This window comes from Urocitellus parryii, chromosome 8, assembly GCF_045843805.1.
Source record: "Urocitellus parryii isolate mUroPar1 chromosome 8, mUroPar1.hap1, whole genome shotgun sequence".
NCBI lineage: Eukaryota > Metazoa > Chordata > Mammalia > Rodentia > Sciuridae > Urocitellus > Urocitellus parryii.
Genome location: NC_135538.1, coordinates 154,604,335 through 154,618,136, shown reverse-complemented (window position 1 = coordinate 154,618,136; position 13,802 = coordinate 154,604,335). Strand labels below are relative to the sequence as shown.

Below are 13,802 nucleotides of genomic sequence, written 5' to 3'. Positions count from 1 at the left end.
TGCCTTGATTCTGGCCTTTAAGGCCCAACCATCAAGGCCTGATCCCTGGTGGCATAAATGTCCTGGGAATGAGATTCCATCCAACTGTCGGCTCTGGGAGTCAGAACATTTTGCAGAAGTGAGTGGGTTTCCTCCAATTGCAATCTTGCCTCTGGGGTACTGGGGGAGGCCAAGGATGGGGGTGGGGGGCTGGTCAGAGGGCAGCAGGTTTCTATGGATTTGAAATCCAAGCAACATCCCGTGAGAAAGTTCCCACTGCCTGCTCCCACCTCCTGGCCCTGCTATCCTCTTAAGGAGACAAACATGCAGTCATCCAGAGAAGCCACTTGGTCTTCGGAGGTCCAGGAGGAAGCAGTGACAGAGGTGGTGGGTGACAGTAGGGGCAAGAAGGTGGAAGTGCCAGAAAAATCTAAGGGCTTTGCATGTCCATCTGGGCTGCTGGGAACTTGGAAATACCCAGCCCCCAAGGCCCTGAGGAGGTAAGGGCATGGCCTGGACCTGAGGAGGCCAGCCCTTGAGGACTGAATCCTGGCACCTATAATTTTTGGAGTCCTGGAGGCTGGTGCCAACCCCACCCAGGGCTCAGAGGGTGCCCAAGTCCCCCCTTCCAAAACTGGGCCAGCTGAGGAGTGTCTACTGTCCTGCAGCTCCAGCCTGCCCACTCCACAGCAGTCCTGGGCAGGAAGGAGCAGGGCGAGGAAGGTGGTGGCCACTGCCTCATCCGGACTGAGAGGGCACTTTGTATAGGGAGATGCAAAACAACCAGGAAATGCCAGAGGTCACCTCAAGGGCACAAGGCACAAAAAAAGAAAGTGGAAGGAATTGGTAGAACAGTGAAAAGCCCCTGACAGAAAAGTGAATTCCTGATGGTACCACCCTCCAATAGCTGATATCCATAAATAGAGAAGTGTGTGTGGGGGGGGAAACAGCAGCAACACCAATGTGACCTTGGCTTCCAAGACAGTGTGGACATTCCTGAGCGGTGAGCCCGCCTACCAGTACAGCCGCTTAGGGGTTCGGGTGTTTCGCTTCACCCCAGAGTTCTTCAGTGTCTGAGAAGTTCGCCCATCTGGGTTTTCTTGGATTTGCACTTGGTAAACTTCAAACATTAGGAGTCCTGTTCCCGCCCAAGAGGAATGGCGCTCACAGCGCTTTCTAGGGTGAGCCGGAGGAGGGAGCTGGGCGTCTAAGTCTCTTCCGAGTTCTGGTGAGAGGCTCCAGCTTCATCTGTTTAGAGGGTGGCACTCCTTCCAAGTCCTGAGAGATTGTGGACATCTCTGCTGCCAGCCTACTTTCTCTGAACTGCTCCTCGAGTTTCCATCCAAGACTGAGTTCTGCTCATCAGAAGCGGCTTCAGCCCCACGGTGCTCCTTCCCCTCGTCCACTTTGGCTTCTGTGCCATCGCTGGGCATGGTGGAGTTGGGCTCTGGTGCAGGGCTGGAGTTGCTGCTGTTCCCCTGTGGGATGCGGGAGGCATCTGCTAGGGAGCTCTGGTTGCTGTTATCCTCCTGCATGTCCATCATCCTGGGGAGGAGCTGTTCTCTGGGGTGGTGACCTGGGAGCCACACTTCTCGTCTTGGCCTTTTTTCTTATTCTTGTTTTTATCATCAACTTTTGGCTCCATCACAGGTACCCATTTGTAGATTCATAGGGACCTGTCACCCACAGTCACCCACTTCTCCCATTTGCGCACTTTCTCGATAGCCGCCATGACCCTCTTGACATCATCTTTGACCTGGCTCCTGGTCTCCACTCGAACCTACCTGCCCTACATGGTTCTGGCGGGGAGAGAGGCTGGGGGAGCGCGCCCGCCAGGTCCTGGGGCCACACTCGCGCCTGCCTGCTCACTCATTCACACACAGACACTTACACACTCACTCACACACACACACAAACACACACAAAGCCTGATGCCAGCACACGCCGGGGCCCAGTGCCTTCAGCTTCTTTCTAAAGCCCTTTGTGGGCTTCCAGGTCCCAGGAGTCCAGCATGACTCCAGAGTGCACAGTGAAGACTGAGATGATCATCAAGAGAACCCCAAATCCATTTATTGTACTCATGCATGAGAGAGGCTGCTGATTTTAGGGCTTGTTACTCATGAGGGTTTGTTTGTTTACATATTTATTTATTGTGTGTGTGTGTGTGTGTTGTTTTCTTTTTGGTATCAGAAATTCATCTCAGAAGTATTCATCCACTGATTCACATTCCCACCCCTTTTTTAAAAAGTATTTTTATTTAGAGACAGGGTCCCTTTGAATTTCTTAGGGCCTCACAAATTTGATGATGCTGGCTTTTAACTCATTCTCTTCATGAGTCCTGAGATTTTTAAATGTAGGGGAAGCAGTATCTCAAATCCAGAACAAAATCTGAAATCCAGAACTTCAGTTTAGCTCTCCATAGGTCTCAGAATAAACCCCTAGTTTTCCAGCTCTCTGTTCACATATCCAAAACTAGGATTCTTAGTTGACAGTGTGAGTAAGTATAAAATAGAATAGATAGTATAATGACCATGTAATGCGGATAATGGGCCTCACTCAAACACACCTGGCCACTAACTGGTGTTCTGCCCCAAACCATGAGTAAACTTCTAAGATGGCACACAAAAATGAATTTTTTTTTTTTCTGATATCATTCCTCATACCACATGGTGGGCATTCTATTTCTTCTTGCTTAAATAGATTTTTTTTTCTTCAAAATTTATGAGACAAGCACCCAGATTCAATTGGCAAACTGAGAAATGTTGGTTCATCTCAAAACTCCACTTTCAGCATTATTAAGCATTATTTCCCCATGTTTTATTTCAAATGTATGTGTCATTCTTAATGTTTTTCTTCAAGAACTGGAGGGCAGTTTTAAAACATTTTAATTTCTCATTCTGAGATTTTCACATGAGAAGAAAGCAGAATAAAATTAGGTGACATTAAAAAGAATGAATCTCTCCTAAATGAGGTTAATGTGTCCCATTTAAGGATTTTTAAAAACTGTAATGGGTCATCAATTGAGGGTTTATTCCTTTATTAATTAATTTGTTTGTTTATTTATTTATGGTCAGACCATTTTATTAAAATAACCCACAGAAGGGGCTGGGGTTGTGGCTCAGTGATAGAGCACTCACCTAGCACATGCAGGGTCCTGGGTTCGATCCTCAGCACCACATAAAAATAAGTAAATAATAAATAAATAAATAAGTAACCTACAGAAACATGCCAAACATTTCATGAAATTCTTTTCTTCTGGTGTGGCAGGAAAAAATAAAAGTGGGACTAACTTGAATTTAAATTACATGCAAGTTCAATCTCTCTCTCTCTCTCTCTCTCTCTCTCTCTCTCTCTCTCTTTCTGTATTGGGGACTGACCCCAGGGCCTCATGCTTAGAAGGCAAGCACTCTACAAGCTGAGCTATTTACTCAGACCCATATTTTTTTTTGGGGGGGGGCGACCAGCAATTGAAGTCAGGGGCACTCTACCACTGAGCCACATCCCTACCCCTATTTTGTATTTTACTTAGAGACAGGGTTTCACTGAGTTGCTTAGTGCCTCACCATTGATGAGACTGGTTTTGAATTCATGATCCTTATTTCTCAGTCTTGTAAACAGCTGATATTACAGGCATGCACCACCATGCCTGGCCAACTTCAATCATAAGGGCTAAAGTACACAGCAAATTAGATCAAAGTCCATGTCAATATCTTGGTACTATATATATATATAAAGTTGTTGATAGACCTTATATTTTATTTACTTATATGTGGAGCTGAGAATTGATTCCAGTGCCTCACATGTGCCAGACAAGTGAGCTCCACTGAGCCCCAGCCCCAGCCCCCTGGTACATTTTTTATGGGGATATTGGAGATTGAACTTACGAGCACTTGACTACTAAGACACATCCCCAGGATTTTTTTTTTTTTTTACTTTATTTAGAGACAGTATCTCACTGAGTTTCTTAGCACCTTGCTTCTGCTAAGGCTGGCTTTGAACTTTTGATACTTCTTCCTCAGCCTCTTCAGCAACTGGGATTACAGGCTTGCACCAACACACCCAGCCCCTGGTACTTTTTTAATACCTGTTTTATGTAGATTTTAACCAGTAGCCTTAACTTTTTTCTAATATATATTTGATTTGAATCCATAACCCAGAAATCAGTGAAACAGAATCTATTTTTTATCTCCAACACTGCTTTTGGTTATGACAGTATCTGAGTTCAGATTCCCCATTAAAGAATTTACTATGTGTTGTGTTCTCATTCTGACCTCCCATATGACCTAGTTCTGAGTTTTAGAATATCTGAAACAAGGTTCCCAGAGATTCCAAATTTTTTGGAGTATTTAGAAAACACCACTCTCTGAGTCTTGCCTTCTAGGGACCAGTTTGAATTTTAAGTGTGCAGCTTCTGAAGGGATGGACTAATTGGATGCTTTGCAGCTAGAAGGCATTTTCTGATATACTTTCTATTTAAAAGGTACTTTATTTGTTTCCTTTTATTAGATTCTGTGAATAAAGGTACAATAAAAATAGACGTGTGGCAATATATTTAGCAAAAGGATTCCAATTTTTTTACATATATACCCAGAGTTATTATTACTGGATTGAATTAGTATTTATATCTTTTTATTTATTTAAATACTGGAGATTAACCCCAGGGCACTTTACCAGTGTGCTACATACCCAGTCTCCAACACTTTTATTTATTTATGTATTTTTGAGAGAGGGTTTTACTGAGTTTCTTAGGACCTTGCCAAGTTCTTGAGGCTGGTCTTTAACTTGAGAATAAACCCCTAGTTTTCTACCTCTTATCCTCCTAAGCCACTGGAAGTACAGGCATGTACGACCTTGCACTGCTACCCCAAATTATGACTTGTGGATTATGTGGCATTTTTATTTTGGGCTTTTAAAGAACCTTAACACTTTTATAAAAATATATTTATTAAATTTATATTGTCACCAACATTTTTACATATTTGTGTACCCTGGAATCCCTATGAATTATGAGATATTTGCTTGGTTTTGTATGGTTTGGTGCTCAGTATTGAACGCAGGGGTGCATACCACTGAGATACATCCACATGTTTTTTATGTTATATTTTGAGACAGGCTCTCATTAAGTTGATTGTAGCCTTGTTATGTTAATGAGGGTGCCTTTGAACTAATAATTCTCCTGTGTCATTTTTCATAGCTTCTAGAATTTCAGGCATATGCCACCATACATGACAATTTTAGATTTTTACAATAGCCATTTCAACAGTACTGCATAGGCTGCAGAAAATTGGTAGTAATTAATATTAATAATTTAATTCTCATACTTGTTAAAGTATGAAACATATACTTTGAAAGCTATGGCTATAGCAAGTGAAAAATACAGCCTAATTTCCTTTTAAGATTGGAAGCCATTCCATCGTAAAGGCATGAAAAGTTAATTTCTGCTTCATTATAAATTACCATGATTTGTAAACTTGCTTGAAATGCCTACCAGTTCCTCGAACTCACCCATGTCTGGTTTTCCTCCTGAGATAAGAACCCTCCCTGAAACTTTAGTGATGACTCATAAATTCTGGCTTTCCCTGACCAAATAACAACTCACTCTGAAACTTTAGTGGTGCATCACACATTCTGATGTTATGATCTAAATTTACTCCCTAAGTGCTAAACCATTTAAACCATTAACCTACTACATGCCTTTGTATTATGCTTGTCAAAACCCTGTTATCCGTGTAAGTTCTCAAGTCACCCCTCTTTTGCAACTTTTTGTGCTATGAAACTGCAGTCCTAGAGAACTGGAGTGCTGTCTTCTTTTCCCATGAGTTTCAGGAGAGACTGCTATGCTCAAATGCGGGACCCCCAAAAGACCACCAGAGACCAAGATTGATGTAAGTACCAAAGAGGTTTTTATTGCAAGCTAGCTCAGTCCTCTACACACACAGCAACTGGTGGCTTAGAGGCCCTGAGCCCGAGTTTGCAGCAGTTTTATAACTCTTTGGGGAAGGCAGGTACCCCACATACATCATAGCATCTCTTAGCAAATCATCACACACCTTGGGAAAATCATAAACAACTCTAAAACATGGTTAGTCCATTCACTGGTGGGAACAAGTTGGGTAAGGGTGATTGGGTAGTACAAGATGGGGATTCATTTGAACTGATTGGCTTAGGCCATGCCGAGAGTATGTGCTGAACTATATGGTTTCCCAAAATGTTATCAACCACCATAAACTACTGGAAGGGTCATTTGGAATCCCAGGAATTTTCCCTGTCTCATGCTGATTGGTGTCTGCTAGTGGGTTGCTATGGGTCCCCACCTAGCCTGACTGAGTCAGGGACACCTGGCACAGCAGATTTTATATATTTGTAGATAAACAACACAGCAGGGTGGGTATGAGCCTAGGAGTGCTCTGTGGGTCTTTGCAAGGACAAGAGTCATGCCCCCTTCCTTGGACAGTCTTTGCTCTGAGGCAGAGGTTGGTTTCTTACCTTGTACCTTTTTTTAAGCTGTAGCTGGACACAATACCTTTATTTCACTTATTTATTTTTATGTGGTACTGAGGATTGAACCCAGGGTCTTGCACATGAGAGGTGAGCACTCTTCTGCTGAGCCACAATCCAGCCCTTTTGAAGGGGTAAAGTTTCTAAGCTGCAAAGCCTGAGTTAAAATGTAAAGGACTAGGTATTGTAAAGTTTCTGAACTGCACACAGAACCTGAAATTCCTGAGGCAGTTAAGACAATGCCAGGTATGACCATTTAGGTGTTAAATAACGTGGACCCTGTGCAGTTTGGCACGTAGGCATTCAGGGCCCAATGAATGGACTAATCGTGTTTGAGAGTTGTTCAATTTTCCCGCGCCTCATGATGATATGCTCTGATGTATGGAAAGCCCCCACCGTCCGCAAAAAGTGTACTTAAGCACTGCTCAACCCCTGCTCGGGGCTCTTGGCCGCTCTCCCTTCTTGAGTGAGCCTGGAGCCCCAGCGCGCTTGATTGGATCCTCAATAAACACCTTTTGCTGTTGCATGAGCCAGTCTCTTGGTGGTCTCTTCCTCCGACGTTCGCCGGACCCTTACACCTTATGTGTTGTTTTTATTGGGCATTTTTACTTTAGGGGGTTACTTCCCAGTTCAAAGTTCAATCTGTCACCTAAAAAGAAAAGAGATAAAAAAAAATTAAATAAAATTTGATAGTTATTGTTATTATTTTATATTAATTCCTGAATAATATACAAGCATATACAAGCATATATAATCCATAAACTGAAATGACCTTATATGTAAGTTTAAATGAAAATGTTCTGTTGGTTGGGTTAGTTCCCACTTATGGAAAAAAAAAACCTTACCTTAAAATAACAGCAGCCTGGGGTACATTTCTCAGATTAAAAAAAAAAAAAAAAAAAAAAAGCAGCACTCAATGACCTGAGATTCTAGCCCTTATTCATGTCTGAATTGGATAATATTCCCTGTCACTCAAAAAAAAAGGGCTCACTTCTCTCACATTCAATGTTCATGATCTGAAGCTCCTTCCAATCAAGAGCATTTTGTGGGAACTGTCCAATCCTGTGTGTCATCAGGTAGGAGGAGGGTGGGTTTTCACTTCTTATCTCCTGAGTCCTCCATTTTTTCCATTTGAATCTCACACTTCAGAGTCACAGGTTGTTCTGCTGTGCAGGAACTGAGGATCCCAAGTAGCCCTACTCCTGAGAACCAGGCAATGATGAGTGTGCATTGGCCTAGCAAGGGAGGCTGGGGCAGAAAGACTATTGGAACCACAGGACTGGCTGTGTTGAAAATGGGAGCTAGCAGATTGGGACTCTGGGCAGTCTCTGGAGTCTGCAGGCTTAAGTCCTCCACTGGGCCACTATGTCCTCAGTCCTACTGGCCAACCAGGTGGGGAACATGTCAATGGCAGAGACTCTTTGCTGCCTTCCTTATGCTCAAAGGGCATCCTCAGCACCTGCATAAAATACTATGTGGCAGGGGTGTTCCTGCAGCCCAGATGCTGGAGATTGACAGGTGGAATAATTATCAAAATCAAATCTCCAAGGGCCATTTCCTGCAGGAGAGGAGCTGTCATTTTCGGGTACCTAATTTCCTCTTGAGCCAGCTAATTTTCATTTTGACTTTCTTTTATTTTTACTTTCTTCATTGTTATTATTTTGTTAAAGTTAGGTGAACTGAGGGATACTGTACTACTTAGCCATATCCTTGGTAGAGAAGCCAGATTTACAGATAGGTAGTTAGTGTAGTTAGGTAAATTGGGTCTAATATTCAATAAAATCAAGAATGAACACCATATTGAGAATGGAGTCCAGGAAAAGGGGAATTGAAAATGTCTCAAGGCCCTGAGCGGAACCCAAGGAAATTTTAATGAAGCAGCTCACAGCAAACATGGAGATGGTAATCCAAAAGCCCTTTCTGCCCAGATAACTCCTTCAGCCCACCTGTCCCCCACACTTTGGGCCTTCCCACCTACATTCAGATAACTCCTTCAGCCCACCTGTCCCCCACACTTTGGGCCTTCCCACCTACATTCCATCACTGCAAGATAACAGAACAAAGGACAGCAATGTGACAGGAATGCAGGACAGCTGAAGAAAGACCTTAGCTATAAAAAAGCTAAAAAGACCTTAGTTAAAAAAAAAATCCCTTTCATGGATTCCACCTCTTGGGTCCCCTTTTTCCTCTGGGGAGAAGTCTTTTCTGCTGTCCTTTAATAAAGCTTCTACTTTCCACTCTAAACTTGCCTTGGCGCACTTTTCTGGTGTTATACTTCAGCATTGGGGAAGCAAGGACTATTCACCAGTAAACAGCCCTAAGAGGTATAAATTTATTTTGAGAAAGATCCTATCTAAGTTGCTGAGATTATTTTTGTTATGGTTTGATTTATCTAGAATTTGCTATTACAATAAAACGTACTGTTTTTACATACATATGCATTCATATGGGGATCTTATTTATATTGTGATGCTTTGATGATTATTGTAATATTATAATTTCACAACATATATGAATAGTAGTAGGTCATGATGAGTTCTTTTGTTGCTCTTATAATTGAAAAGGTTTTTGGCTAAAGTTACATATAACTTTGTAGATGAATTTTGAAAATTTATGCTTTGGTTTCTTATTTCATTTAACGTAAAGCTTGTTTTTTTTTTTTCTTTATTATTATTGCATCATTGTTGTATTTAATAGTCAGGTTTATTTTGACATAACCATAATACATGGAATATAATTTGCTCCCCTTCAATATCCAGTAGTTCCCCTTTCCTTATTCTCCTACTTCTTCTATCATATATTTATTTATAGTTTTATATTAATTATTGCTTCATAGAATACAAATAAAAGTAGACTTCACTGTGATATATTCATATTTGTACATAGCAATTTTGGTGAGATATATTGTGGGTTAATTTGAAGGAAAATTATCACCTTTATAATGATTAGTTTTATCATCTATACATGGGATGTATAATTCAGTGTTTTATGTGCTTTTTGTGACTTTTATTTTCTCATAAGTTCTACATATTTTGTTTCTAAAAATGTACACATGTGAAATACCACTTGCATCAGGCACCTATGTAAAAATTATACATAGTGGTTTATGCTCTTTTTTAAACTGGATATATTATGAAATGAGACTGGCCCTAGTGACCATTTTTCCTACAGATTATTATTTATCTCTTCCAAGATGTATATTGTATTGAGCCATGCCCTTGGGCTTCAAGTGTTTGGATGAGTACCATTGCATACTTACATGTTATCATGATCACATATGCTCTAATTTCAGTAAATCTCTGTGATGGGGAGTATCATGTATATTCAATATCAAAATAGTTTCCACAAATAGATACTAATTTAAACTCCTTTTGAGTTCATGATTATTAATTTGTTTTATATGTTCATCAATATTACTTAATTTTTCCCATGATGGGTTTTTATTTTGTATATATTAAATTTCTAAAGATTTTGAATTTGTATAGTTAATAAACATATCTCATGTATAAATTTGCAGTTCAAACTTCTGTCCTTTATATCTTTTTGGCTTAAAAGATGAGAAAATGATCCAAAAATGCAGCTAGAGATTGATTTCAAGAAAAAGAAAAAGGTTTAAATTATTTTTTAAATTGACTTTTTTTAAACTCATCATTTATTATAAGTTTCTTGTATGATTGTAAGGGTAGGTTATTTAAAGTTGATTCTAGGGCTTATCTTTGTTAGTTACTATGGGAAAATTAAATAAGAAATTGATCTACACTATGGCTGCAGGAAAATGAATAAATTTCTTTAAAATCATATGGTAATAAAATTCTTCAATGAAATATTCACTAAACATCCACTCCTTAAATTTTTTTTTTCCGTAATATTTTTGGCAGTGAATCATGAATTCTATTTCTGGATTTTGGGGTTTAATATAAAATCATATGGAATACAATTTGGCCAATCCTAGAAATATTCATACGTAATTTGTTGTTTACTTAATGATATGTTGTGGAGATAGCAACTAATGAACATATTTATTTTTAGAAATAGTTACTTTTTTTTTTCTTTTCAGTTTCTAATAAGCCTTTTAGATTTATTTCCTTACTGCGTCACTCATGGCCACTGATGTGTTTTTTTTATTTTGTAATCTCCAGGCATTTACCCTTCTAAGAAATCTGTCTTGTGAGCTCTGTTTCTGAAAAGTTTCTTAACATGAAAAAAAAAAAAAAGTATTTATGTTGCCCTGAAATGTATTCTCTTTTTTTTTTTTTTTCAGAGTTTAGGACTTTTAATTTGTCCTAAAGTCACTGAAGCAAAAATCATAAAACATTCTGCTTTCCTTTACACCCCCCAAATTCAAACAAAACAAAACAAAAACTATTTGTAGGAAAAAAACAGTTTTGTACATGGGATGAAACAATATAAATTCAAAACTTACAGATAAGGGTTAGCTCTATCACTCATCTCCTTAAAAAGTTTATATGAACATCCAGTCAAAACCCACAGGGTGTCTCCTTTGAAATGTCATCTCTAAGGATTTCTGAGAAGACCACGGGAGTGTATACCGTCTTGGAATGTCCTCAGAAGGCTCTGTCATTGAACAGGTAACAGAGTTAAAAACCCCAGAATCCTTTCTTTCAAATGGAAGAGGGAAAGACAGACAGAAGAAACTATTCAAACTTCCTCTTCTTTCCTTGAGGCTTGTGGTCTCCTCCTCCCCGTCTGCCTCCTCGGAAGCCTCCTCGCCCTCCAAAGACTCCCGGCCTCTGCCGCCAAATCCACCTCTGCCTCCTCGGCCACCACCTCAGCCTCCAAAGCCTCCTCTGCCTCCACCACGATCCCCAAAGCCACCTTCCCCTTTAGGCTTGGCCCAGTCCAAGGTAACTTTGTTTCCATCAATTTCACCATCTTCCATGGTCTCTTTGGCAGCTTTGGCATCTTCTTCACTGTTGAAGTCTACAAAACCAAACCCTTTGGAGGATCCAGTTTCCCGGTCAGTGACTATCCTTGCATGAACAGAACCGTCAAATGATTCTTTTAAGGTTTCTTCAGTGGTATCTTCAGACAGGCCTTTGACAAACAGAGTTTTTGAAGGCTGGCTTCTTGCATTAGGTGATCCCCTGGGTCCTTGCAACTCCAGCCTGATTGCTCTCCCCTCAATTTCCCTTTTCTTACAGGAATTTAAAGCTTCTTTTGCATCTTCAAACGAAGCAAACTCTATAAATGCATACCCTTTAGATTTGCCATTTTGGTTCTGGGGCACTTTGATAAAAGTTGCCTTCTCAAATACTTCCTGAAGAGTTTCTTCTGTTGCATTGTAAGAAAGGTTGCTTAAAACCAGAGTTTTTGATTCACCACTCCAAGTGTTATTCTTTCCACCTCTGTAGTCTTGATTTTGACCTTTCTCTCTATTGTAGTGGAGGGATACAGATAGACCATCAATTTCTGTTCCCTGATTTTCTTCAAAGGTTTTCTCTGCATCAGCTTCTGTCTTAAATTCAATATAAGCAATCCCTTTACTCTTCCCATCCTTGCTGACTAATCTGATCTCCATGGCATCTTCAAACACTTCTTTTAATTCATCCTGAGTGACTTTGTAGGGGAGGTTTTTGGCTAAAAGTGTTCTTGCATCTCGATCTTTCTTACTGTCTTTTCCTTTTGGTTTCTCTAGTTTAATTTCATTGCCAAAAAGTTTTAAAACAGTGAGTTCCAAGGCTTTTTCCAGATCTTCAGCAGATTCAAAATCCACATAGCCAAACTTCCTAGTTGTTCCAATTCTGACATCCACAGCAGCCAGATCATTTTTCGCAAAAAGTTCACTGATACCAATTTTTAGTTCAAGGGCAGATTTGTTAGAATTCAGGTTTCCAACGAAGAGATTAAAAGATGTAGTTGGTTCTGTGCCTCTACTTTCTGTTTCTTTGCTTTAGGGGCTGCCTTCTGTTTGGCCATTTCCTTCTTTCATTTTCCGGGTGCTTCTTTGACAGGCTCTTCTTCCTCCTCCTCCTCTTCATCATCCTCTTTATCATCATCTTCATCCTCCTCGTCCTCATCCTCATCCTCCTCAGCCATGCCCTTGTGTTTCACTGGTTCGGCTTTTGGAGCAGCTTTCTTTCCTTTGGCTGATGTGATCTCCATAGGTTCTTCAGAGTCATCTTCCTCCTCATCACCCTCCTCATCATCCTCTTCATCATCATCATCATCCTCCTCGTCATCCTCATCATCCTCGTCCTCTGAGGCAGCAGCTGCTGCTTTCATGACTTCTGGTTCAAATTCATCCTCCTCCTCATCGTCTTCATCCTCCTCATCGTCTTCATCCTCCTCACTGTCACCCTCCTCCTCATCATCACTATCTTCCTTCTTGACATTCTGCCATTTTTTGCCCCCTTGGCTGGGGCAACAGCTCCCTTCTTACCAGGGGCTGCTGCCTTTTTGCCTGAGGTGACAGCTGCTTTCTTGGCAGGTGAGGCAACTGCCTTTTTTGTCAGGGAAACCACCACCTTCTTTACTGGTGCTGTGGTAGTCGCCTTCTTGCCTTTTTTCTGAGGGACGACAACCTCTTCTCCACTGCTGTCATCTTCTTCATCTGAAGATTCCTCATCTTCACTATCTTCTTCTACCTCCTTTGGGGGAGGAGCCATTTTCTTAGGGTCACCTTGATTTTTACCAGCCTTTGAGAGCTTCACCATGATGGCGGGTTAAGATGGGGAATGTGTGGCGGGCGAGTGGCGCAGATAAACCTAGAGGAACTGAAGCAGCATCGATGGCGGCCCTCGGGTACAGAAGATGCCGGAGCACGTACCCCTAGCTGCCAGCTACAGCTAGAGACTGAGGCCCTGAAATGTATTCTCAATGCACTCTCTTCAAAATGGAGAGAAAATAATATTTCCCCAGACTGACATCCCTGTGTCAGGAGCTAACAATACATTGATGGTCTTTGAAGAAATTTCTACAGTTCTGTCTCTTGGTAGTTTTCTGTGGGCTGCTGAATTGCCATTTAGTATCCAGATACCCATGTTTTTTCATCTCTACTATGGGAATAATTTTAGAGGGCACAGATGAATAATGCTCTCCATGGAGGCTATGAATACCTGTATGTTCTGTGGTGCACAGCTGACAAAGCCCCTGGGAGACACTGTGCAGATTCTAATTGGTTAGCCATTATGTGCTACTCACATGAATTTTCTTTCAAAAGCTTGTAATAACCTTTTCACTTTAGGCATCCATGTCGTCCACATTCCCAAGTATAAAAGTTTGAATCTTTCTTTTCTGAATTCCAGGTTCCATTTCTCTTATGGTTCAATGTGATGCAAATATATATATTTGTCTTTCATTTACAC

At 40.9% G+C, this 13,802-nt stretch overlaps 2 pseudogenes; both read right to left on the bottom strand.

Annotated features, from left to right (window-relative positions):
• Positions 1–1,155: 1,155 nt before the first annotated feature.
• LOC144256516 (B-cell CLL/lymphoma 7 protein family member A pseudogene) lies at positions 1,156–1,774 on the bottom strand (annotated as a pseudogene).
• Positions 1,775–11,132: 9,358 nt separating this feature from the next.
• Positions 11,133–13,160, bottom strand: LOC113196743 (nucleolin pseudogene; annotated as a pseudogene).
• Between the last annotated feature and the right edge of the window lie 642 nt (positions 13,161–13,802).